Source organism: Somniosus microcephalus, chromosome 4 (genome assembly GCF_052327205.1).
Source record: "Somniosus microcephalus isolate GS21.2 chromosome 4, FLI_Smic_1.0, whole genome shotgun sequence".
Lineage (NCBI taxonomy): Eukaryota > Metazoa > Chordata > Chondrichthyes > Squaliformes > Somniosidae > Somniosus > Somniosus microcephalus.
The window spans coordinates 31592857-31616809 of NC_140990.1; the positions used below are offsets into that span (position 1 = coordinate 31592857).

The 23953-nt window shown below is 49.6% G+C and overlaps 1 long non-coding RNA gene and 1 pseudogene across 1 annotated transcript; one reads left to right on the forward strand and one right to left on the reverse strand.

Annotated features, from left to right (window-relative positions):
- The first annotated feature begins 1086 nt into the window (after nucleotides 1-1086).
- On the forward strand, nucleotides 1087-3540 carry LOC147118554 (uncharacterized). The gene is made up of 2 exons (XR_015077927.1): nucleotides 1087-1368; nucleotides 2704-3540. It is a non-coding gene; the product is annotated as an uncharacterized LOC147118554 (long non-coding RNA).
- Nucleotides 3541-18304: 14764 nt separating this feature from the next.
- LOC147118555 (uncharacterized) lies at nucleotides 18305-23430 on the reverse strand (annotated as a pseudogene).
- Between the last annotated feature and the right edge of the window lie 523 nt (nucleotides 23431-23953).

Here is a 23953-nt window from a genome sequence, read left to right on the forward strand (position 1 = left end):
TGCTGCCCTTCTCACAGCCTGTAAAAGGAGTTTACAAAAGTCATCACTGTGAGTCCAGGATAGAAATTGACAAGATTCTCTCCTCCTGGTTCCTGGCCAAGGGGGCCACGCATTCGCCCTGCTGCCCCGAGCCTCTCAAGATGACGGCCGTTACCCCGGGCCTGTCACCGGGAGAAAGCCCCGCAGCTGGCGCCCCGCTCGGGGCAAACGCCCGGCCCGGAGGCTCTTGTTCGGGGCCTGAAGCCCACCCCGGGTGTTTCTGAAGCGGATAATGTTCAGTGTTTTAATAATGGGGCCGCATTCGGGGTGTGTGCGGCCCACGTCCCCCCGGGCTTCATGAACCCGCTCCCCGAGCTCGGGGTGTGAGCGGCCCGCGTCCCCCCGGGGTTCATGGACCCTCTCCCTGAGCTCGGGGTGTGAGCGGCCTGCCTCCCCCCGGGGTTCATGAACCCGCTCCCCGAGCTCGGGGTGTGAGCGGCCCGCGTCCCCCCGGGGTTCATGGACCCGCTCCCCGAGCTCGGGGTGTGAGCGGCCCGCGTCCCCCCGGGGTTCATGAACCTGAGCCCGGGGTGTGAGCGGCCCGCGTCCCCCCGGGGTTCATGAACCCGCTCCCCGAGCTCGGGGTGTGAGCGGCCCGCGTCCCCCCGGGGTTCATGAACCTGAGCCCGGGGTGTGAGCGGCCCGCGTCCCCCCGGGGTTCATGAACCCGCTCCCTGAGCTCGGGGTGTGAGCGGCCCGCCTCCCCCCGGGGTTCATGAACCCGCTCCCTGAGCTCTCTCACCTGATGTCTCAGCGGCTGCTGCCAAGGTCCGCGCATGGTCAGCTCACACTGCCCGGGTGATTGACGGGAGATTGGACCAATAGGAAGAGGGGGGCGGGACTGGAGGACCGAGCGGGCGGCGGGTCCTCCAACCAATCGGAGTGTGTGAGGGGCGGGGCTTGACATTTAAACCTGTACAACAGAAGGTGAGCTGAGCATGCGCGGACCTTGGCAGCAGCCGCTGACACATCAGGTGAGAGAGCTCAGGAGCGGGTTCATGAACCCCGGGGGGAGGCGGGCCGCTCACACCCCGAGCTCAGGGAGCGGGTTCATGAACCCCGGGGGGACGCGGGCCGCGGGCCGCTCACACCCCGAGCTCAGGGAGCAGGTTCATGAACCCCGGGAGGGACGCGGGCTGCTCACACCCCGAGTGCGGCCCCAGGCCCCATTATTAAAACACTCAACATTATCCGCCCGCCGCTTCCCGGTTTCTCCCGATTCGCTCAGCAAAGGGGCCCCGCGCCAAACTCCGGGACAGACAGGAAGTCAGGGAGCGTCTGTAAATGGAGGAGAAATGGTGACTGGTCAGGGAGCGTCTGTAAATGAAGGTGAAATGACTCAGTATTTTGGGGGTTTGGTTTGTGTGAACAAATATATCAGTGATTTTATTGAGACTCTTTCTGTGTCCCAGCTCCTGTAAATACTGGCTGGAAAGTGGCCGGACTTTCAGGAGGCTCCACACCGCTGGCTGCTCATGTGTCAGTGATCTCCCATCAGATTAATGTGCTTCTGCTGTGGGTGTGTTTAATAAAGTGCCCGAAGCCCTCACTGTAACACTCTCACATATCCCACCTGCAGTGTAATGTCTGTGCTGTGTGCTTCCTGTCCAATATCCCCCTGATCCCTGGCTCTCCTGTTGCACCAACTCGGTATAATGGGACAAGAAGTGCCAGCTCAAGAGATGCCCAAATCAGGGACAGAATGAAAGGTTCACACATGTGGAATGTTAATCTTACACAGTGTATGAGATGCTGAGCACCCGCCCAACATTTCACCACCACACCTTTTCAAATAGTTTTATCAATCTCTCCTCCTCTGAAACCTTTGATTCGGGCCGGGGGTCCGGTCCCCAGAGGGACTGCATATTCGGTCTAATTCCCATTGATTGATACGTAGATGGGGCACGCAGGTCACACATTGGACAGCAACTGATGAGTGCAAAACTGAACCCAGCCAGAGTCAGCACCTTCAGGGGAGGAGAGGGAGGAGAACCAGTGAGTGCAGAACTGAACTGAGCCAGAGTCAGCACCTTCAGGGGAGGAGAGGGAGGGGAACCAGTGAATGTAGAACTGAATCCAGCCAGAGTCAGCACCTTCAGCCGAGGAGAGGGAGGAGAACCAGTGACTGTGGAACTGAACCCAGCCAGAGTCAGCACCTTCAGGGGAGGAGAGGGAGGGGAACCAGTGACTGGAACTGAACCCAGCCAGAGTCAGCACCTTCAGGGGAGGAGAGGGAGAGGAACCAGTGAGTGTGGAACTGAACCCAGCCAGAGTCAGCACCTTCAGGGGAGGAGAGGGAGGGGAACCAGTGAGTGTAGAACTGAACCCAGCCAGAGTCAGCACCTTCAGGGGAGGAGAGGGTGGGGAACCAGTGACTGTGGAACTGAACCCAGCCAGAGTCAGCACCTTCAGGGGAGGAGAGGGTGGGGAACCAGTGACTGTGGAACTGAACCCAGCCAGAGTCAGCACCTTCAAGGCAGGGAGAAAATTTGACTGACAGGAAAAATGTTGGAGACGGCACAGGAAGGAGCAAGAGTCTGTGGGACGGGGATTTACAGCTTTGGGGAAGAAGAGAGGAAAGAATGTTCCACAGCAACTAGAATTGCCTGTGCTGAATTTCGACCCTGTATTTACAGTGATTACTTGTGTAACTTCCCTTTGCAGGATATTAGAAGGGGAGGATTTGCAGGCGGGAAACTTAAACCAAACATCACGTCAAGATCTGACAGTCACGCAATTCATCAGGACCTAAATATAATTGGCCTTTGAATGTGGAAAGAGAAATGTTTGTCTCAATCTTTACACAACCTGAAAAACTTTGCACCATTCACAGCGGGGAGAAACCGTACACGTGTTCAGTGTGTGGATGAGGCTTCAACTGATCATCCAACCTGGAGAAACACAAGGACACCCGCACCACAGAGAAACCCTGGAAATGTGGGGATTGTGGGAAGGAATTCAATTACCCGTCTGAGCTGGAAATGCATCGTCGCACTCACACTGGGGAGAGGCCATTCACCTGCTCCGTGTGTGGGAAGGGATTCAGTCAGTCCTCCCACCTTCTGAGGCACCATCGTATTCACACAGAGGAGAGGACTTTTAAATGTTCTGACTGTGATATGAATTATAAAAGCAAAACTGATCTGCAGAACCACCAACGCACTCACTGGGGAGAGACCGTTCACCTGCTCCGTGTGTGGAAAGAGATTCACTCAGTCATCCACCCTACTGACACACCAGCGAGTTCACACTGGGGAGAGGCCATTCACCTGCTCCATTTGTGGGAAGGGATTCACTCAGTCATACAATCTGCTGAGACACCAGCAAGTTCACGATCGACTACAGAGGTTGGATTCTGCTGTTATTGCTGCTGTTAACCACATCCAGGACTGAACCATGTTCACTCTGACAGTTGGGGTTTGTTTCTGCTGATGCTAATAACCCCTATAACTGGAGATTAATATTTTGAATAAATATGTAATAAATCAGCTTTGTTTCAAACACAGTGTGTTGAATATTTAATTTCTCTATGATACGAGAAGACACATAGAGTCATAGAGTTATACAGCACAGAAAGAGGCCCTTTGGCCCATCGTGTCCATGCTGCCCATCAAGCCCTGTCTATTCTAATCCCATTTTCCAGCACCTGGTCCGTAGCCTTGTATGCTATGGTGTTTCAAGTGCCCATCTAAATGCTTCTTGAATGTTGTGAGGGTTCCTGTCTCTACCACACTTTCAGGCAGTGAGTTCCAGATTCCAACCACCCTCTGGGTGAAAAAGTTTTTCCTCAAATCCCCTCTGAACCTCCTGCCCCTTACCTTGAAACTATGCCCCCTGGTTATTGACCCCTCTACTAAGGGAAAAAGTTCCTTTCTATCTACCCTATCTATGCCCCTCATAAATTTGTACACCTCAATCAGGTCCCCCCTCAGCCTTCTCTACTCTAAGGAAAACAACCCCAGCCTGTCCAGTCTCTCTTCATAGCTGAAGCGCTCCAGCCCAGGTAACATCCTGGTGAATCTCCTCTGCAACCTCTCCAATGCAATCACATCTCTCCTATAGTTTGGCGACAAGAACTGCACACAGTATTCCAGCTGTGGCCTAGCTAGCGTTTAGTAAAGCTCCATCATAACCTCCCTGCTCTTATATTCTATGCCTCAGCTAATGAAGGCAAGTATCCCATATGCCTTTTTAACCACCTTATCTACCTGTCCTGCTGCCTTCAGGGACCTATGTACATGCACACCAAGGTCCCTCTGATCCTCTGTCCTTCCGAGGATCCTACCACATCTGCGAACTTACTGATCATACCTCCTACATTCATATCTAATCATTAATGTACACTACAAACAGCAAAGGACCCAGCACCGCTCCCTGTGGTACACCACTGGACACAGGCTTCCAGTCACAAAAACAACCTTCCACCATCACCCTCTGCCTCCTGCCACTAAGCCAATTTTGGATCCAATGTGCCAAATTGCCCTGGATCCCATGGGCTCTTACCTTCTTGACCAGTCTCCCATGCGGGACTTTGTCAAAAGCCTTACTGAAGTCCATGTAGACTGCATCAACTGCACTACCCTCATCCACACACCTAGTCACCCCCTCGAAAAATTCAATCAAATTGGTTAGACATGATCTCCCCCTGACAAAGCCATGCTGACTATCCTTGATTAATCTTTGCCTCTCCAAGTGGAGACTAATTCTGTCCCTCAGAATTGTTTCCAATAATTTCCCTACCACTGATGTTAGGCTCACTGGCCTGTAATTCCCTGGTTTATCCCTACTACCCTTCTTGAGCAATGGTACTACGTTAGCTGTTCTCCAGTCCTCTGGGACCTCCCCTGTGGCCAGAGAGGTTCTGAAAATTTGTGTCAGAGCCCCTGCAATCTCCTCCCTTGCTTCACACAGCAGCCTGGGATACATCTCGTCTGGGCCTGGTGATTTATCTACTTTTAAGCCGTCTAAAACCGCGAGTACCTCCTCCCTCTCGATACGAATTTGTTTAAGTATATCACAATCTCCCTGCCTGATTGCTATGCCTACATCGTCCTTCTCCATAGTGAACACAGATGCAAAACATTCATTTAAAACCTCACCTACATCTTCCGGCTCTACACACAGATTGCCACTTTGGTCCCTAATCGGCCCTACTCTTTCCCTGGTTATCCTCTTGCCATTAATATACTTATAAAACACCTTGGGATTTTCCTTTATTTTGCCCACCTGTGTTTTTCATGCCCCCTCTTCGCTCTCCTAATTTCTTTTTTAAGTAGCCCCCTGCACTTTCTATACTCCTCTAGGGCTTCCACTGGTTTTAGTCCATGGTCTCTGCCAAATGCTTCCCTTTTTTTCCTAATCCATTCTTGTATATCCCTTGACATCCAGGGTTCCCTGGGCTTGTTGGTCCCACCCTTGACCTTTACGGGAACATGTTGGTGTTGTACTCTCTCTATTTCCTTTCTGAAAGAGTCCCATTGCTCTGATGTGGATTTTCCTACAAGTAGCTGATCCCAGTCCATTTTGGCCAGATCCTGCCTTACCATAAGGGCCCAGAACTTGGTGTCAGGGGCTTGCCGCGCATGCAAGCCCCCGATCTGCACTCACCCTGCGCGCTGACATCTGAAGCCCGGGCCTGCTTGCATTTCCTGTGACAGGCCCGGTTCAGATGTCAGCGCACAGTGCTTACCTGATCCAGCGGCGTAGTTAGTGCAATGTGCCAGCTGGGATCAGGTGAGCACTGTACAACCAATCAGGGGAGGGGAAGGTTCATTCATGAGTTTGAGAGTAAGAACTGTCAAACTCATGAAAACTACGGGGGCCCAAAACACTATTTAAACTTTAAATAAAAATTTAAAAAACATCCCAATCATTAAATTAAGTATAAATAAGTTTTAAAAAATAATTTAAACAATAATTTTTTTTTTTGAAAAAAATAAATTTTTAATAAAAAGGGTCTAAAACTAAACTTACCTTATTGTAGATTCTTTAAAATAATAAACCTGTGGGGAAAAAAATTCTAAATTACACTAAAACACCACTTACCTGTAAAAATAAATACTTACGTGTGCTTTTTACAAGCGTAAAGACCGGAGGCCTTCAGACATGCGCAAATCCCCCAAAACAGAGGAAATCCAAGACGCACACGCTGCCCCCTACAGCGCACGCGCTAGCCTCTTCACCTCTTGGGTTAGAGGAGAGGAAATGCCGGTTTTCAGCGCCTGCGCTGTGCATGCTGAAAACCGGCATTTCCTCCGGCCAGACGCGTGAGTACCCCTTCCGTACTCACACGTTTGGGGAGGAATTACTGCCCCATTAAAATCGGCCTTCCCCCAAATTAGGACCTTTATTTCCGGTCCATCTTTGTCCTTTTCCATGACTACCTTTAATCTCACCGAATTATGGTCACTGTCACCAAAATGCTCTCCTACTGACACTTCTACCACTTGCCTGGTTACATTGCCTAGAATTAGGTCCAGTACCGCCCCCTCTCTTGTTTGACTTTCTACATGCTGGCTCAAAAAGCTCTCCTGGATGCACTTTAAGAATTCCGCACCCTCTTAGCCTTTCACACTCTGACTATCCCAGTTAATATTGTGGAAGTTGAAATTGTAGTGTATGTACCCGTCTACCTTTAAGGGAACTATTGAATGTAACCGGTCACCTTTAAGAGAACTACTTTAGGTGTGGCACTATTTGTTTGGCTTCTGTATACGGTAATACCGATAGTGACCACACCAGTATATAAGTGTTGTGGCAGGATTGCTGGGGCAGATTCGCCCAGACCTTCGAATAGTAAAGACCTGTTTGTTTGTTACTTCTGAAGTCTGTGTATTTATTAACTGCACAACCCACAGACTTTACAGTGGCGACGAGTCCGATCGTACCCTGCGGCAAGATTACCAAAAGCAACGAAGAGCGTCGAAGAGAGACAACCGCCCTCGTCGTGCTACCAAAAGAAAACACGAGGCTGCAACAACAGAAAGCAGGAAGACTAACAACAAAAGCTGTATCAGCAACAGGCACTGACTACCCTTCTGCCACGGTGCGGAGTGAGCCGACCAGCAAGAAACAAGGCGGCCGAAGAGACTGTGAGTAGGGGAAGGTGTAGAAGTATCCGGAGGATAAGGGCAGAGCACTCGACCTCGGTCGAGGGGGAGCTGTGCCGGCCAAAAGTCGGGTCCAACGGCGTCAGGTGACAGCCGGACCGCGAGCGGCGGGAAAAATCCGGGCAGCGACCGCAGCCACGAAGCGCTGAGCCTGCGAGTAGGCGTGGGAAGAGAAACCCAGCCGCAGCCGGGGAGGGAAACACCGGTCTGCGAGAGGGCTGGGGGAGGCGAACGGGAACCGTGCGGGTGAGAGCCGGGTGCGGAGAGAGAGACTGCGAGGAGCCAGTCCAGCGGCTGAGCTGTTCTCCACCAACGGGGTACTCAGAGCCGGCAAAACCGAACGTGCGGGAGTGGGTGAGAGACACAGCCGAAAACGGGGTGAGAGACTGCGCGAGAGCCAGTCCAGCGGCTGAGCTGTTCTCCACCAACGGGGTACCCAGGGCCGGTAACACCGAACGTGCGGGTGAGAGAGCGACAGAGCCGGGTACGGAGAGAGAGACTGCGCGAGAGCCAGTCCAGCGGCTGAACTGTCCTCCGTTAACGGGGTGTACCCAGCGCCGGTAGAACCGTGCGGGCGGGAGGAAAAGACATAGCCGAGTAAGGGGAGCTGTGCGGTAGCCAGCCAGCGGCTGAACCTGTCCGCTGTGGGGGGAAGCGTACCCCTTCCACCGGGAAGAAACGCGGGAAGCCGCCATTAGGCGGAGAAGACGCCAGAAGCGGGAAACCGCCATTGAAGTGGGCGGGGCGAGAAAGGAAGAGCGGGAAACCGCCATTTTCGCGGGAAAACCGCCATCTTGATTGACATACCGCCATTGAAGTGGGCGGGGAGAGAAAGGAAGAGCGGGAAACCGCCATATTCGCGGGAAAACCGCCATCTTAGAAATAAACAAATAAATAAGAATACTTAAAGAAATACTGGTGCTGCTCCCAAGGGAAGAAAGATGCCTAAGCGAGGGAATATTAATGATTTTAATTCTGAGATAGAAGACTGGGCCACGTACGTGGAACGCATCGAGATCTATTGTGAAGCCAACAAAATAGAGGAAGACGACAAGGCGATAACATTGTTAAACTCGATGGGCGCAAAGACATACGGGCTCTTGAAGGATTTACTAGCACCAGCTAAACCGGCGGATCAGTCTTTCGAAGAGATTGTGGTTGTTCTGAAGGACCACTTGAACCCCACACCGTTGATGTTGGCTGAACGATTCAAATTCTATGCAAGAACGCAACGGAAAGATGAAAACAACGCAGAATACTTGGTCGAACTGCGTAGGCTAGCGAAATACTGCCAGTTCGGAGGGAATCTGACAGAGGCACTGCGAGACAAGTTCGTAGGCGGATTGTCCAAGGAAGGGACGCAAAAGCGCCTACTAGAAGAGAACGACCTTACACTTGACAGGGCTGTCCTTATAGCCGCATCACACGAAGCCGCAGCGAAAGGAACGGCGGAAATGCAACTAAAGGCGGCGGCGCTCGGGGTGGACCAAATTACCTCGAGTACAACAAAATGCTATCGTTGTGGGAAGACAACACACGACCAGAATCAATGCTGGTTTAAGAACCAAGAATGTAGGAAATGTGGCAAACTGGGTCACATCGCTAAGGTATGCCGGTCAGGGAAGAAGACCAACAACCAAAGGAAGCCATCACAAGAAAAGTACAACAAGGTATACAAGGGGGCTGAGAAGAGTTCAGACGAACAGAATCCAGACTCAGATCCAAACGGCCAGGAGCTGGGTAGTCTGAGTATCCACCATGTGAGTAAGGAAGCTGACCTACAAACTATCTGGGTCATGCTAAAAATAGCTGGAGTCCAAGTGAAAATGGAGTTGGACACTGGATCAGCTGTATCAGTCATAAATCGAGGGGATTACCACCGGCTATTCTCACACATACCCTTAAGAGATACCAAGTTCGTATTGCAGACATACACGGGGCATAAAGTATACCCCATGGGAAAAATAAGAGTCAAGGTGAGAGATAGGGGTAAAGAACACCCAAGAATGAACTTGTATGTACTACATGAGGGAGGACCACCACTTCTAGGACGGGAGTGGATCAAGAAAATAGACATGGAATGGCACTACCTACAAGCAATGACGAGTGAGGACTCGGTGCAGACAAGCAGCTCAGACTCTGAGCCGGAAGACGATAAGTCCAGCCCACGTATGAAAAACAAGGTTAACATGAACTCACTGACTAAGGTTGGAAAAACGATGGCGTGCATAAAGACAGAGAATTCTGAGTCTGTTCAAGTCACAGACATATGCATTACGGAGGAACACCGAGCTCGAACTCAACGTTATTTCAAAGTACGACAACAATTCGAACAATTAAGTTACCGTCTCGTACAAGAGATGAAAACAATGAAAAAGTTCTATGACACCGAATGGGAGAGTCTGGAAAGACAACAGAACCTGCTGGCTCAAGCAGAGAGCGACCATAGAGCCATCGTGACCAATTACCGATCACACCTCCCTTATGATGTTCAGGAGTTAGAATATTTGCATGATCTAGAGATACAGCATAAAGGCAAACCACGCTACACTGAGGATTTTGTTCTGCAATTGGAGACGGAGCTAGTGCAGGCAAGGTTAAGAGAAGCTGAATCGCAGTGTGCACTTAAAGAGATGCAGAAAAAAATCTTGGACATGGAAAAGAGAAACGCTTCTTTACCTGATGTGAACAATGTGGCCATGTTGCAAGAGGAGCTTATCACTCAGTTAAATGAAAATAAAGGGAAAATGACTGAGATAGACTGCAAGAATAAAGAAGATTTGATGGCAGTGAGACTTCAAGAGGCAGATAGCATAGCAGCCCTGGCTGAACTCCAACAGGAAATTGCGAAAGAAGCAAATGAAGAGGAATCTTCAGGAAGCCGGGATTTTATTCCAGTTCTTCTCTACGACTCCTTACAAGCAGAGTGTGAGAAGTGGAAAGAACAGTATGAACAGGCCCAGGCTACAATTCTGGAGGGGATTAACTCGGCAACCTCCGAAAAGCTAGTTTCAGTAGAAGCATATGAACAACTAAAGGTTGAACATGAGCAAGAAGTCCAAAGGCTGCAGGAAATTCTTGATGAGCTCAAGGCCAAGACAGACTCATCGGTAGAAGTTCCATCCATAGATGAGAATTTAGCGGTGAAAGACATGGCAGAACATGAAAGACAAGGGCCTAGAAATTGGGTTTTGGCTTAGCCAGGGCTTTAGCGCCGGAAGTTAGTGCCGGCGCTAAGTCCCCCTGCGCGCGCCAAAAATTCAGCAGGGCCACGCCCAAACGGCTGCCGGCGCTACTGAAGGGTCTTTGCGGCGGTAAATCGGCGCTAACTGCCGTTTCGCGCCGCAATTCCGGCGCTGCGGCACCCGATGCGGTGCGGCAGGCTCGGGAAGTGCAGGCCTCCTCCTTCCGTTAAGGAGGAGCTGCCTGCACCCGGCCGCGGCCCGCGCAAATCTGTCTAAAAATGAGCCCGGCACCTCGGACAAGTGCCGGGCTTGCATCTGTTCCGGGGGGTGGGGGGGAGAAGTCCGGGGAGGGAGCTGCGGGCAGGCGGCCGGCGGGAAAGCGGCCGGCCGCCGCGGGGCCTTTAATGCGCCGGCGCAAACTCATGCAAGACTCTGTTGCCAGAGTCTTAGTTGCGGCTGCCACGGGCGAGGCGGCCGCAACTGAATTTCGGCGCTAGGGCCCGTCGGCATGGCAACCAGGACGCTGCGCACACCAATGACGTCATCGGTGCCGGCACAGCGCTACCGGTGCAACGCCGATTTAGGGCCCCAGGGAATTTTTAAACTGGCCATAACTCTGGCGCTAGTCCCTCTAGCGCCTCAAAAGCGGCGCTAAGGCAACTGAATTTCTAGGCCAAGATGTCCAAGAACTCATAAAAATATTGGAGGAAACCCAAGACAAATATGAGGCGGCAATGACCGAGGTTCAACGACTTGAAGAGCAGAGTCAACTGGGAATCCTTTCAGTGGAAGGGAAGGAAACTGTAAGAAACACAGAGACTGTAAGAATGGGCTCTGAACATGAGCTTGGGAGCATCAAGGCGCAACTTCTTCGAGCGCTTGAAACCAAAGTACAAGAGGAAAGGAAGGTGAAAGCATTGGAGGGAAAGGTGGATGAAATGGTGAAGACTCTGATCCACAGAGTCCCCGCGGAAGAGTTAACGGTCAGCCAACTCCTTCACATGCTGAGAGACAAGACTCCACAATGGGAACACGAGCTTCAATCTGCAAAGGGAAGGAATTCGGAGCTCCCAAAAGTTACAGAAATAACTGAGGTGGCAACACAGATTTTGTGTTACAGTTTACTCTATGAAGAGTTCATTGAATCACGTCAATGTGAACAGAAGAATGTTGAAACAGCTGCTTCAGTAGAAGGATTAAATAGCCTGATACCGCAATCCCCGGTGGAAGGGAAGGTATTGAACTCACAAATGAGGTCAGTAGTGAAGGAATGGCAGACAACCCAGGAAGAGCGGGATGAATATGAATGCATGAAGAAGTCTTTTCAAGAAAGATGTCTAGGGAAGGAACCACCGTCAGCTAACGTCCAGACGGGTGAGGAGGAAGAAGAAGGCTCTCTCGCTGGCCTAACTCAGGATGAACCCGAATATTACCATGACCTGTTGAGTGACACTGAATATTACGAGGATGTGGTCTGCCCAGCTTGTGATGAAAACTCCCAAAGTGCTGAAATCCAGAGGAAGCACTTAAGGTCTAAGGAACATAGAGAGTTGGTGGCACTACAGCTGGCAGCCGAGAAAGGAGCTCCGAGAGTTTCAAAAAGGCAGAAAAGAAAAAGAAGAAGCAGAAGATAATAACTGTCTAAAATATTAGCACTTCTACCATCTCAGGCGGAACACTACGAAAGGAGCTAAATTAGTTGAAAAACTGGAAAATGTCAAGACAGCCAGTTGGTTGTAAAAGTCCGCACTGCTGGTTCAACAGGACGAAAGTTCAAGCTGTTACGTCAAGAAAAAGGCTATGAAGGAGTCACGCTAGCCAGGTGAACCGGCTACACCAAAGAAATGTTGTTCGGAACGAGTCAAGATCAGAGACTGAATCTATGAACTGTTTCCGCAGAGACTGAACCTGTGAACTGTTCCCACCGAGATTATATCTGTAAATTGTTTTATATGACATTGACTCCACCGAGAGTATATCTGTAATTTGTTTATAGGAAGTTGAAGATATGTATGTTTAACGGAGACTCTGTAAGTAATAAGCTAAAAAGGGAGGATTGTAGTGTATGTACCCGTCTACCTTTAAGGGAACTATTGAATGTAACCGGTCACCTTTAAGAGAACTACTTTAGGTGTGGCACTATTTGTTTGGCTTCTGTATACTGTAATACCGATAGTGACCACACCAGTATATAAGTGTTGTGGCAGGATTGCTGGGGCAGATTCGCCCGGACCTTCGAATAGTAAAGACCTGTTTGTTTGTTACTTCTGAAGTCTGTGTATTTATTAACTGCACAACCCACAGACTTTACAGAAATCCCCTACTATTATTATCCTATTATTTCTACACTGCTCTGAGATTTGCCTACATATCTGTTCCTCTATCTCCCCCTGACTGTTTGGGGGCCTATAATACACTCCCAGCAAAGTGCTTGCCCCCTTTTTGTTTTTAAGTTCTACCCATATGGCCTCATTAGAGGAACCTGCTAAGATATCATCCCTCCTGACAGCTGTAATTGACTCTTGATTAATATTGTGACACCCCCTCCTCTTTTACACCCCCCTCTGTCTCGCCTGAAGATTCTATACCCCGGAATATTGAGCTGCCAGTTCTGCCCCTCCCTCAACCATGTCTCTGTGATAGCAACAATATCATACTCCCATGTGCACATTCAATTCATCTGCCTTACTCGCAAGACTCCTTACATTAAAATAAATGCCATCCAGCCTTGCCATACTCCCTTGTGCCATTACATATTTGCTCTGCCTTCCAGGCTGACTTGTTTTTTCCTCTATATTTGGCTGTGCATCACCCCTTACTATAGTTCCACTCCATATCCCATCCCCCTGCCAAGTTAGTTTAACTACCCCCAACAGTACTAGCAAACCTCCCCACAAGGATGTTGGTCCCGTTCCGTTTCAGTTGCAACCCATCCGACTTGTACAGGTCCCACCTTCCCCAGAAGCAGACCCAGTGATCCAGGAAACTAAAGCCCTCCCTCCTGCACCAACTCTTTAGCCACGCATTCATCTGCTCTATCCTCCTGTTCCTATACTCACTAGCAGCATCTTCTTCCTTGGTAAAGACAGATGCAAAGTGCTCATTTAGTACCTCAGCCATGCCCTCTGTCTCCATGCATTTAGTCTAATTTTTGGTTCTGAATCAGCCCCACCCTTCCTTCCCGTTTACTATTTATATGCCTATTGACTTTTGGATTCCTTTTTATGTTAGCTGCCAATCTATTCTCATTCTCCCTCTTTTCCCCTCTTATTTCCTTTTTCACTTCCCCTCTGAACTTTCTGTATTCAGCCTGGTTCTCACTTGTATTCTCAACCTGACATCTGTCATATGCCCCTTTTTTCTGCTTTATCTTAATCTCTATCTCTTTCATCAACCAGGGAGCTCGGGCTTTGGTTACCCTACCTTTCCCCCTCGTGGGAATGTACCTCTACTGTACTCAAACCATCTCCTCTTCAAAGGCAGCCCATTGTTCAATGTAAGTTTTGCCTGCCAATCTTTGATTCCAATTTACCCAGGCCAGGTCCGTTTTTAACCCATTGAAATTGGCCCTCCTTTTTTTAATTCATTTATGGGATGTGGGCATTGCTGGCAAGGCCAGCATTTATTGCCTGTTCCTAGTTGCCCTTGAGAAGGTGGTGGTGAGCCGCCTTCTTGAACCGCTGCAGTCCGTGTGGTGAAGGTACTCCCACAGTGCTGTTAGGTAGGGAGTTCCAGGATTTTGACCCAGCGATGATGAAGGAATTGTGATATACTTCTAAGTCAGGATGGTGTGTGATTTGGAGGTGAACTTGGAGGGGAACTTGGAGGTGGTGGTGTTCCCATGCGCCTGCTGCCCTTGTACTTCTAGGTGGAAGAGGTCGCGCGTTTGAGAGGTGCTGCCGAAGAAGCCTTGGCGAGTTGCTGCAGTGCATCTTGGAGGGAACGGTAGTGTGGTGGTAATGTCACTGAGCTAGTGATCCAAAGGCGTGGACTAATAATCCAGAGATATGAATTCAAACTCCCACCACAGCAGCTGGGGAATTTAAAATTCAGTTAATTAAATAAATCTGGAATTTAAAAAAAGTATCAATGATGGTAACCATGAAACTGTTGGATTGTCGTAAAAAGCCACCTGATTTGCTGATGTCCTTTAGGGCAGGAAATCTGCTGTCCTTACTTGGTCTGGCCTATATGTGACTCCAGACCCACAGCAATGTGTTGGACTCCTCTGAAATGGCCTAGCAAGTCATTCAGTTGTAACAAACTGCTGCAGGAGTGTTTCAGCCAGTGGAGTATACCCATTGGCTTCAGTTTTACTCGGGCTCCTTGATACCACACTCGGTCAAATGCTGCCTTGATGTCAAGGGCAGTCACTCTCACCTCACCGCTGGAATTCAGCTCCTTTGTCCATGTTTGGACCAAGGCAGTAATGAGCTGTGTGGTCTTGGTGGAACCTAAACTGGGCATCAGTGAGCAGGCTATTGGTGAGTAAGTGCCGCTTGATAGCACTGTCGATGACACCTTCCATCACTTTGCTGATGATTGAGAGTAGACTGATGGGGTGGTAATTGGCCGGATTGGATTTGTCCTGCTTTTTGTGGACAGGACAGACCTGGGCAGTTTTCCACATTGTCGGATCGATTGGCTTGGAACAGCTTGGCTAGAGGCGCGGCTAATTCTGCAGCACAAGTTTTTAGCATGATAGCCGGGATGTTGTCAGGACCCATTGCCTTTGCTGTGTCCAGTGCGCTCAGCCATTTCTTGGTATCACGTGGAGTGAATTGAATTGGCTGAAGACTGGCTTCTGTGATGGGGGGGGACCTCAGGAGTAGGCCGATATGGATCATCCACTTGGCACTTCTGACTGAAGATGGTTGCAAATGCTTCACGTGCTGGGCTCCACCATCATTGAGGATGGGGATATTCATGGAGCCTCCTCCTCCCGTTAGTTGTTTAATGGTCCACCACCATTCATGACTGGATGTGGCAGGACTGCAGAGCTTTGATCTGATCCGTTGATTGTGGGATCGCTTAGCCCGGTCTATAGCATGCTGCTTTCGCTTTTTAGCATGCATGTAGTCCTGTGTTGCAGCTTCCCCAGGTTGGCACCTCATTTGTAGTTACGCCTGGTGCTGCTCCTGGCATGCTCTTCTGCACTCCTTAATTAACCAGGGTTGGTCCCCTGGCTTGATGGTAATGGTAGAGTGAGGGATATGCAGAGCCATGAGGTTACAGATTGTGGTGGAATACAATTCTGCTGCTGCTGATGGCCCACAGCGCCTCATGGATGCCCACTTTTGAGCTGCTAGATCTGTTCTGAATCTATCCCATTTAGCATGGTGGTAGTGCCACACAACACGATGGAGGGTATCCTCAGTGTGAAGATGGGACTTCATCTCCACAATGACTGTGCGGTGGTCACTGCTACCAATGCTATCATGGACAGATGCATCTGCAACAGGTAGATTGGTGAGGACGAGGTCAAGTAGGGTTTTCCCTCATGTTGGTTCTCTCACCACCTGTCGCAGGCCCAATCTGGCAGCTATGTCCTTCAGGACTCAGCCAGCTCGGTCAGTAGTGGTGCTACCGAGCCACTCTTGGTGATGGACATTGAAGTCCCTCACCCAGAGTACATTTTGTGCCCTTGCTACTCTCAGTGCTTCTTCCAAGTGGTGTTTAACATGGAGGAGTACTGATTCATCAGCTGAGGGAGGGCGGTAGGTGGTAATCAGCAGGAGGTTTCCTTGCCCATGCTTGACCTGAAGCCATGAGACTTCATGGGGTCCGGAGTCAATGTTGAGGACTCCCAGGGCCACACCTCCACGACTGTATACCACAGTGCCGCCACCCCTGGTGGGTCTGTCCTGCCGGTGGGACAGGACATACCCAGGGATGGTGATGGAGGAGTTCAGGACATTGGCTGAAAGGTATAACTCTGTGAGTATGACTATGTCAGGCTGTTGCTTGACTAGTCTGTGGGACAGCTCTCCCAATTTTGGCACAAGTCCCCAGGTGTTGGTGAGGAGGACTTTGCATGGTTGACTGGGCTGGGTGTGCCGTTACCATGTCCGTAGCCGGTGCCGAGGTCGATGCTGGGTGGTCCGTCCGGTTTCATTCTTATTATGTTTCGTAGCGGTTAGTTACAGCTGAGTGACTTGCTGGGCCATTTCAGAGGGCAGTTAAGAGTCAACCACATTGCTGTGGGTCTGGAGTCACATATAGGCCAGATTTCCTTCCCTGAAGGACATTAGTGAACCAGATGGGTTTTTACGACAATCCGATAGTTTCATAGTCACCATTACTGATCCTAGCTTTTCATTCCAGATTTATTTAATTAACTGAATTTAAATTCCCGAGCTGCCATGGTGGGATTTGAAATAATCTAGAGTAAGAAAACGCCCAAAAATGGAACAGTCGGTAACAGAACATCAATGAGTCTTCTCTTATCATGGAGAAATCAAATATTCGAAACACTGTGTTTGAAACAAAGATGATTTATACAGAATATTAATCTCCAGTTATAGGGGTTATTAACATAGAAACATAGAAGATAGGAGCAGGAGTAGGCCATTCGGCCCCTTGAGCCTGCTTCGCCATTCAATGAGATCATGGCTGATCATCCAATTTCAGTACCCTGTCCCTTGATCCCTTTAGCCTTAAGAAATATATCCAACTCCTTCTTGAATATATTTAATGAATTGGCCTCCACTGCCTTCTGTGGTAGAGAATTCCACAGGTTCACCACTCTCTGGGTGAAGAAATTCCTCCTCATCTCTGTCCTAAATGGCTTACCCCTTATCCTTAGACTGTGACCCCTGGTTCTGGAATCTCTGGCCATCAGGAACATCCTTCCTGCATCTAGTCTGTCCAGTCCTGTTAGAATTTTATAAGTTTCAATGAAATCCCCTCTCATTCTTCTAAACTCCAGCGAGTATAAGCCCAATCGACCCAATCTCTCCTCATACGTCATTCCTGCCATCCCAGGTATCAGTCTGGACAATCTTCGCTGCACTCCCTCCATGGCAAGAACATACTTCCTCAGATAAGGCGACCAAAACTGCACACAATACTCAAGGTGTGGTCTCACCAAGGCCCTGTACAACTGCAGCAAGACATCCTTGTTCTTGTACTCGAACCCTCTCGTTACGAAGGCCAACATACCATTTGTCTTCTTAACCGCCTGCTGCACCTGCATGCTTACCTTCAGCGACTGGTGCACAAGGACACCCAGGTCTTGTTGCACTTTCCCTTCTCCCAATCTATTGCCATTCAGATAATAATCTGCCTTCCTGTTTTTGCCACCAAAGTGGATAACCTCGCATTTATCCACATTATACTGCATCTGCCATGCTTCTGCCCAATCACCCAACCTGTCCAAATCATACTGGAGTTTCTCAACATCCTCCTCACAGCACACACGCCACCCAGCTTTGTGTCATCTGCAAACTTGGAGATATTACATCTAGTTCCCTTGTCTAGATCATTTATATATATTGTGAATAGCTGGGGTCCTAGGACCGATCCCTGCGGTACCCCACTAGTCACTGCCTGCCACTCGGAAAAAGACCCGTTTATTCCAACTCTTTGCTTCCTGTCTGCCAACCAGTTCTCTATCCAAGTCAGTACCTTGCCCCCAATCCCATGTGCCTTAACTTTACACGCTAATCTCTTATGCGGGACCTTATCGAAAGCCTTCTGAAAGTCCAAATATACCGCACCCACTGGAAGAGAGCGGCTGGGACACATTTCTAACAGGCCTCGAGATTAACCCTCACGGCGACTTTGCTGTCAGTGCCGAGAGACGAGAAAGACCAAAGTGCCGTTTGCCCCTCTCAGTGTGGCCCTGAAGGACTGTGTCCAGGCTGCAGTTCTGTTCCCGCCGTATGATCCTCCGACAGATTGTCCTTTCTGAGCTCCAGCCAGGTGATGCTAAACACTCAGGTGGGAAAGACAAAAATCTACAACAATGTGTTTAAAACAAAGCTGATTTATCTGACATCTATAAAAGAAAGACTTGTATTTCTACAGCGCCTTTCACGACCTCAGGACATCCCAGAGCGCTTTACAGGCAATGAAGTACTTTTCAATTGTAGTCACTGTTGTAATGTAGGAAATGTGGCAGCCAATTTGTAGACAACAAGCTCCTACAAAAATCAACGTGGCAATGACCAGGTAATCTTGTTTTTTTTGATATGTTGATTGAAGGATAAATATTGGCCAGGACACCGGGGCTAACTCCCCTGCTCTTCTTCAAGATAGTGCCATGGGATATTTTACGTCCACCTGAGAGAGCAGATGGGGCCTCGGTTTAACGTCTCCGGAATATTATCAAGAATATTAAATACCACCCCAGTTATAGGGGTTATTAACATCAGCAGAAACAAACCCCAACTGTCAGAATGAACATGGTTCAGTCCTGGATGTGATTAACAGCAACAATAACAGCAGAATCCAAACTCTGCAGTCACATGTGAACTCGCTGGTGTCTCAGCAAGTTGGATGAATCAGTGAATCTCTTCCCACACACAGAGCAAGTGAACGGCCTCTCCCCAGTGTGAACTCGCTGGTGTGTCAGCAGATCCTTTTTGCTTTTAAAGCACTTCTCGCAGTCAGAACATTTAAAAGGTCTCTCATCAGTGTGAACAAGCTGGTGTTTAGTGAGCTGGGATGACTGAGTGAATCCCTTCCCACACACGGAGCAGGTGAACGGCCTCTCCCCAGTGTGGGTGCGCTGGTGTACAGTGAGGTCAGATGATCGCCTGAACCCAGTCCCACAGTGAGAGCACCTGAACGGTCTCTCGTCAGTGTGAACACGTTGATGGCATGTCAGTTCCCCGGAACTTTTATAGCACTTCCCGCAGTCCGGGCATTTAAAAGGTCTCTTGTCTGTGTGAACTCGCCGGTGTTTCAGCAGGGCAGAGGAATGAGTGCATCCCTTCCCACACTCGGGGCAGGTGAACAGTGTCTCCCCGGTGTGACTGCGTCGATGAATTTCCAGCTCAAACGGGTAACTGAATCTCTTCCCACAGTCTCCACATTTACACTGTTTCTCCCCGGTGTGACTGCGCTTGTGTCTCGACAGGCCAGATAATCGGCTGAATCCTCATCCACACAGAGAACAGGCATACGGTTTCTCCCCGCTGTGAACGGTGCTTTTTGCTTCCATGTTCAAAGGCTGATGATATTCAGGTCCCGATTAATCAAGTGACTCTGTCAGATCTTGATGTGATGTTTTGTTAGAGTTTCCCGTCTTCAAATCCTCCCTTTCTAATATGCTGTAAAATGAATTTAAAACAGGAAAAAGGGAGCGTTAGAGAGAACACACAAAAACAACAAAGGCAAGTTGTGAAATTGAGCTCAATGAATCTGGTCATTTGTGGGGCCGGCACCAGAAAAAAGTGACCATGAAAGCTGCTGGATTGTCGTAAAAACCCAACTGGTTCACTGATGTCCTTCAGGGCAGGGAACCTGCCACCTGGTCTGGGCCGACACAAGACTCTAGCCTCTATGGGAGGAGAGAGAGAGAGATGTGGGATGGCGAGGGGTCGAAGGAGAGAGACTTTATACATCTGCAGCTCGACAACAAATTTGACAAAAGCTCCCAAACCTGCGACCTACAGTTTGTAGAAGGACAAGGGAAGCAGGTACATGAGAACACAATCACCACCAAGTTCCCCTCCCAGTCACACACCATCCTGACTTGGACAAATATCACCGTTCGTTGCTGAGTCAAAATCTGGTAACTCCTGGCATTGTGGGAGTACCTTCACCACACGGACTGCACTGGTTCAAGAAGAAGGCCCACCACCACCTTCTCAACAGGACACTGGGGATTGGCAATATATGCTGGCCTTGCTAGCGATGCCCATATCCCAAGAATTAATTTTTATAATATGTATGTAAAACGGATTAAAAGCCTTTATAGAAATACTTGTTCCTAAAACAATACTCTTTTACATTGTGCGGACAGTGTCTGCTTAGCAATCTAATCTCCCCCAGAATCCACCTCCCTTGACAATCCCACATTGGAAATTGTTGGGTCCTCCTGGGCTCAGAAGTACTGGGGGTTAAACCCAGCAGCTTCTCCTCCATCTCCACTCCAGCTCAAACTGAAGCAACAAAAAGTCCTACACAGGCAGCCAGGAACCTACCTTCCGTCAGCCTGCAATAAAACTCTTCCCGACAGCCACTGACTAATGGCGGCCGCAGCACCCACAATTCCCCGCACCCCAGAAACCGCTTTGATTCTGATTGAGTTTTTTGATGAGGTAACAGAGAGGGTTGATGAGGGCAATGCACTTAATGTGGTGTACATGGATTTCCAAAAGGTGTTCGGCAAGTGCCACATAATAGGCTTGCCAGCAAAGTTGAAGCCAATGGAATAAAAGGGACAATGGCAGCATGGACACGAAATTGGCTAAGTGACAGGAAACAGAGAGTAGTGGTGAACGGTTGTTTTTCAGACTGGAGGAAGCTATAGAGTGGTATTCCCCAGGGGTCGGTACTAGGATCACTGCTTTTCTTGATATACATTAATGACTTAGACTTGGGTGTACAGGGACGATTTCAAAATTTGCACATGATACAAAACTTGGAAGCATAGTGAACAGTGGGGAGGATAGTGATAGACTTCAAGAGGACATAGACAGGCCGGTGGAATGGGCGGACACGTGGCAGATGAAATTTAATGCAGAAAAATGCGGTGATACATTTTGGTAGGAAGAACGAAGAGAGGCAATATAAACTAAAGGGTACAATTCTAAAGTGTGTGCATGAACAGAGAGACCTGGGGGTATGTGTGCACAAATCGTTGAAGGTGGCAGGGCAGGTTGAGAAAGTGGTTAAAAAAGCATACGGGATCCTGGACTTTATAAATAGAGGCATAGAGTCCAAAAGCAAGGAAGTTATGATGAACCTTTATAAAAAAAACTGGTTTGGCCTCAACTGGAGTATTGTGTCCAATTCTGGGCACCGCACTTTATGAAGGATGTGAAGGCCTTAGAGAGGGTGCAGAAAAGATTTACAAGAATGGTTCCAAGGGTAAGGGATGAGGGACTTCAGTTACATAGCTAGACTGGAGAAGCTGGGGTGGTTCTCCTTAGAACACAGAAGGTTGAGAGGAGATTTGATAGAGGTGTTTAAAATCATGAGGGTTCTGGACGGAGTAGATAGAGAGAAACTATTCCCATTGGCGGAAAGGTCGAGAACCAGAGGACACAGATTAAAGGTGACTGACAGAAGAATCAAAGGCGACATGAGGAAAAACCTTTTTCACGCAGCGAGTGGTTAGGATCTGGAATGCACTGCCTGAAAGGGTGGTGGAGGCAGATTCAATCACAGCTTTCAAAAGGGAATTGGATAAGTATCTGAAGTAAAGAAATTTGCAGGGTTACGGGGAAAGAGCGGGGAGTGGGACTAGCTGCAGTGGTCTTGCAGAGAGCCGGCACGGGCTCGATGGGCCGAATGGCCTCCTTCTGTGCTGTAACCATTCTATGATTCTATAAAATATAACAAAGTTTGTGCCACAGAAGCACGGGGTTTATCTGTTTTTATTGATGAATTTAAAAAGTCTCTATTAAAACCTGAGCCAGTGTGTTGTGAGACAAAGAGCCTTGTGTCCAATAAGGGGAATAAAGGCCCACAGCCTCCCCTGGCCCCGAACAAGCGACTGGAGAAACTCGCTGCCCTGCGGATCAGACAATCAGCAGGCGCTAGTCCCGCCCCTCGGGCTCTCCGATTGATTGGAGGACCCACCGCCGGATCGCTCCTCCAGCCCCGCCCCGCTCGCTCCCTATTGGTCGGAAGCTACCGTCAATCAGGCCGTGGGCCCGGGTCACGTGTCCCCGAGGAGATCACGTTGCCCGACCAACTGCCTGCGCTCGGTCCGGGGCCTCGCGGACTCTCAGGTTTTTCTATTTCTCTTTATTCTCTCCCGATCCACCCCTCCCCCCAACCCTGCGCGATTCTCCACCCAATCGGAGCGGAGAAAACTCACTTTGCGTCACCGATCGCGACTCTGGAACCGACACCAAGGCCTTCCCCGGAATTCCCCGCGCCGACTCCGTCCGACAGGATCCGAGTGCGCAGGCGCAGCTCCGAGTGGGGGAGGGGGCTTGGTCTCCTCTGGGCATGCGCGGTTGTTACCCTTGGAGACCGGGAGGGGTCGCTGTGCCGGACTCGGCACAAACCGCCGTCCCGCGTACGCATGCGCGGGCTCCTGACTGTCAATGAACCAACAGCCAGAAGAGGCCGCTGGTGAGGTCAGTGAAGAAAGAAAGATTTGCATTTATATAGCGCCTTTCACCAGCACCGGACGACCCAAAGCGCTTTACAGTCAATTAAGTACTTTTGAAATGTAGTCACTGTTGTAATGTAGGATACGCGGAAGTCACTAATCGCGCGCAGCAAGCTCCCACAAACAGCAATGTGATAATGACCAGATAATCTATCTTTTTGTTATGTTAATTGAGTGATAACCATTGGCTAGGACACCGGGGATAGTTCCGCTGCTCTTTCCCACATTATAACAGTGACTACACTCCAAAAGTACCTCGTTGGTTGTAAAGCACTTCACAACGTCTGCTGGTCATGAAAGCACTATATAAATGCAAGCCTATCTTTCTCGAAATAATGTCATGGGATCTTTTACATCCACCTGAGAGAGCAGACAGGGCCTCAGTTTAATGTCTCATCAAAAGACGGCACCTCCGACAATGCAGCACTCCCTCAGCACTGCACTGGAGTGTCAGCCTAGATTTTTGTGCTCAAGTCTCTGGAGTGGGACTATGAACCCACAACTTTCTGACTCAGAGGCGAGAGTGCTACCAACTGAGCCACAGCTGACACTAAAGAACAAGCAGTTCTGACAAAAGGTCATTGACCTGAAAGGTTAACTCTGTTTCTATCTCCACAGATGCTGCCTGACCTGCTGAGTATTTCCAGCATTTTCTATTTTTATTAAAGAAATGAGGGAGTGATTGCTGACAGGAAGAATGTTGGGTCGTCCTGCGCATGCGCACCTCCCCGGCGGCTGAGGTGAAACACCGACTCACCCCGACCTGAGCCGTGCATACGTACCAGATGTTGCGGCTCCGCATGCACGACCGATGTTCCAACCGCGGGGTTTTGTGCGCTGAGCATGTGCGTTGTGGACCGATCGGGACGGGCGATTGTGGAGCAGGAGGGAGAGCGCGGGGGCCATGAGCACATGCGCGGGACTCTGCGTCAACAGAGCGCTTTCTGGAGCGCTGGGGCTTGTGGGTATTACAGCCGCTATTACTGCTGATCCTTTCAACCAACCTGTGCAGCAGCTGGAGCCTGAAAATCAGCTTCACTGCCCCTAGGGTCGGATAGGGGAAAATTAAACAACAGTTTGCCTCTGATCCTTTTCTGATCTCAATTTTTAGGGCTATAGAAGTGGAGCAGTTTCAGGCGGGATGCTCAGACCAAACATCACGTCAAGGTCTGACAGAGTTGCTCAATTGATCCGGACCTGAATATCATCGGCCTTTGCACATAGAAAGCAGCAATCGCAGCGATGACAAACCGCACACGTGTTTGGTGTGTGGATGCGGATTCAGCCGATTGCCTGACCTGGTGAGACACGTGCACCGTCACACC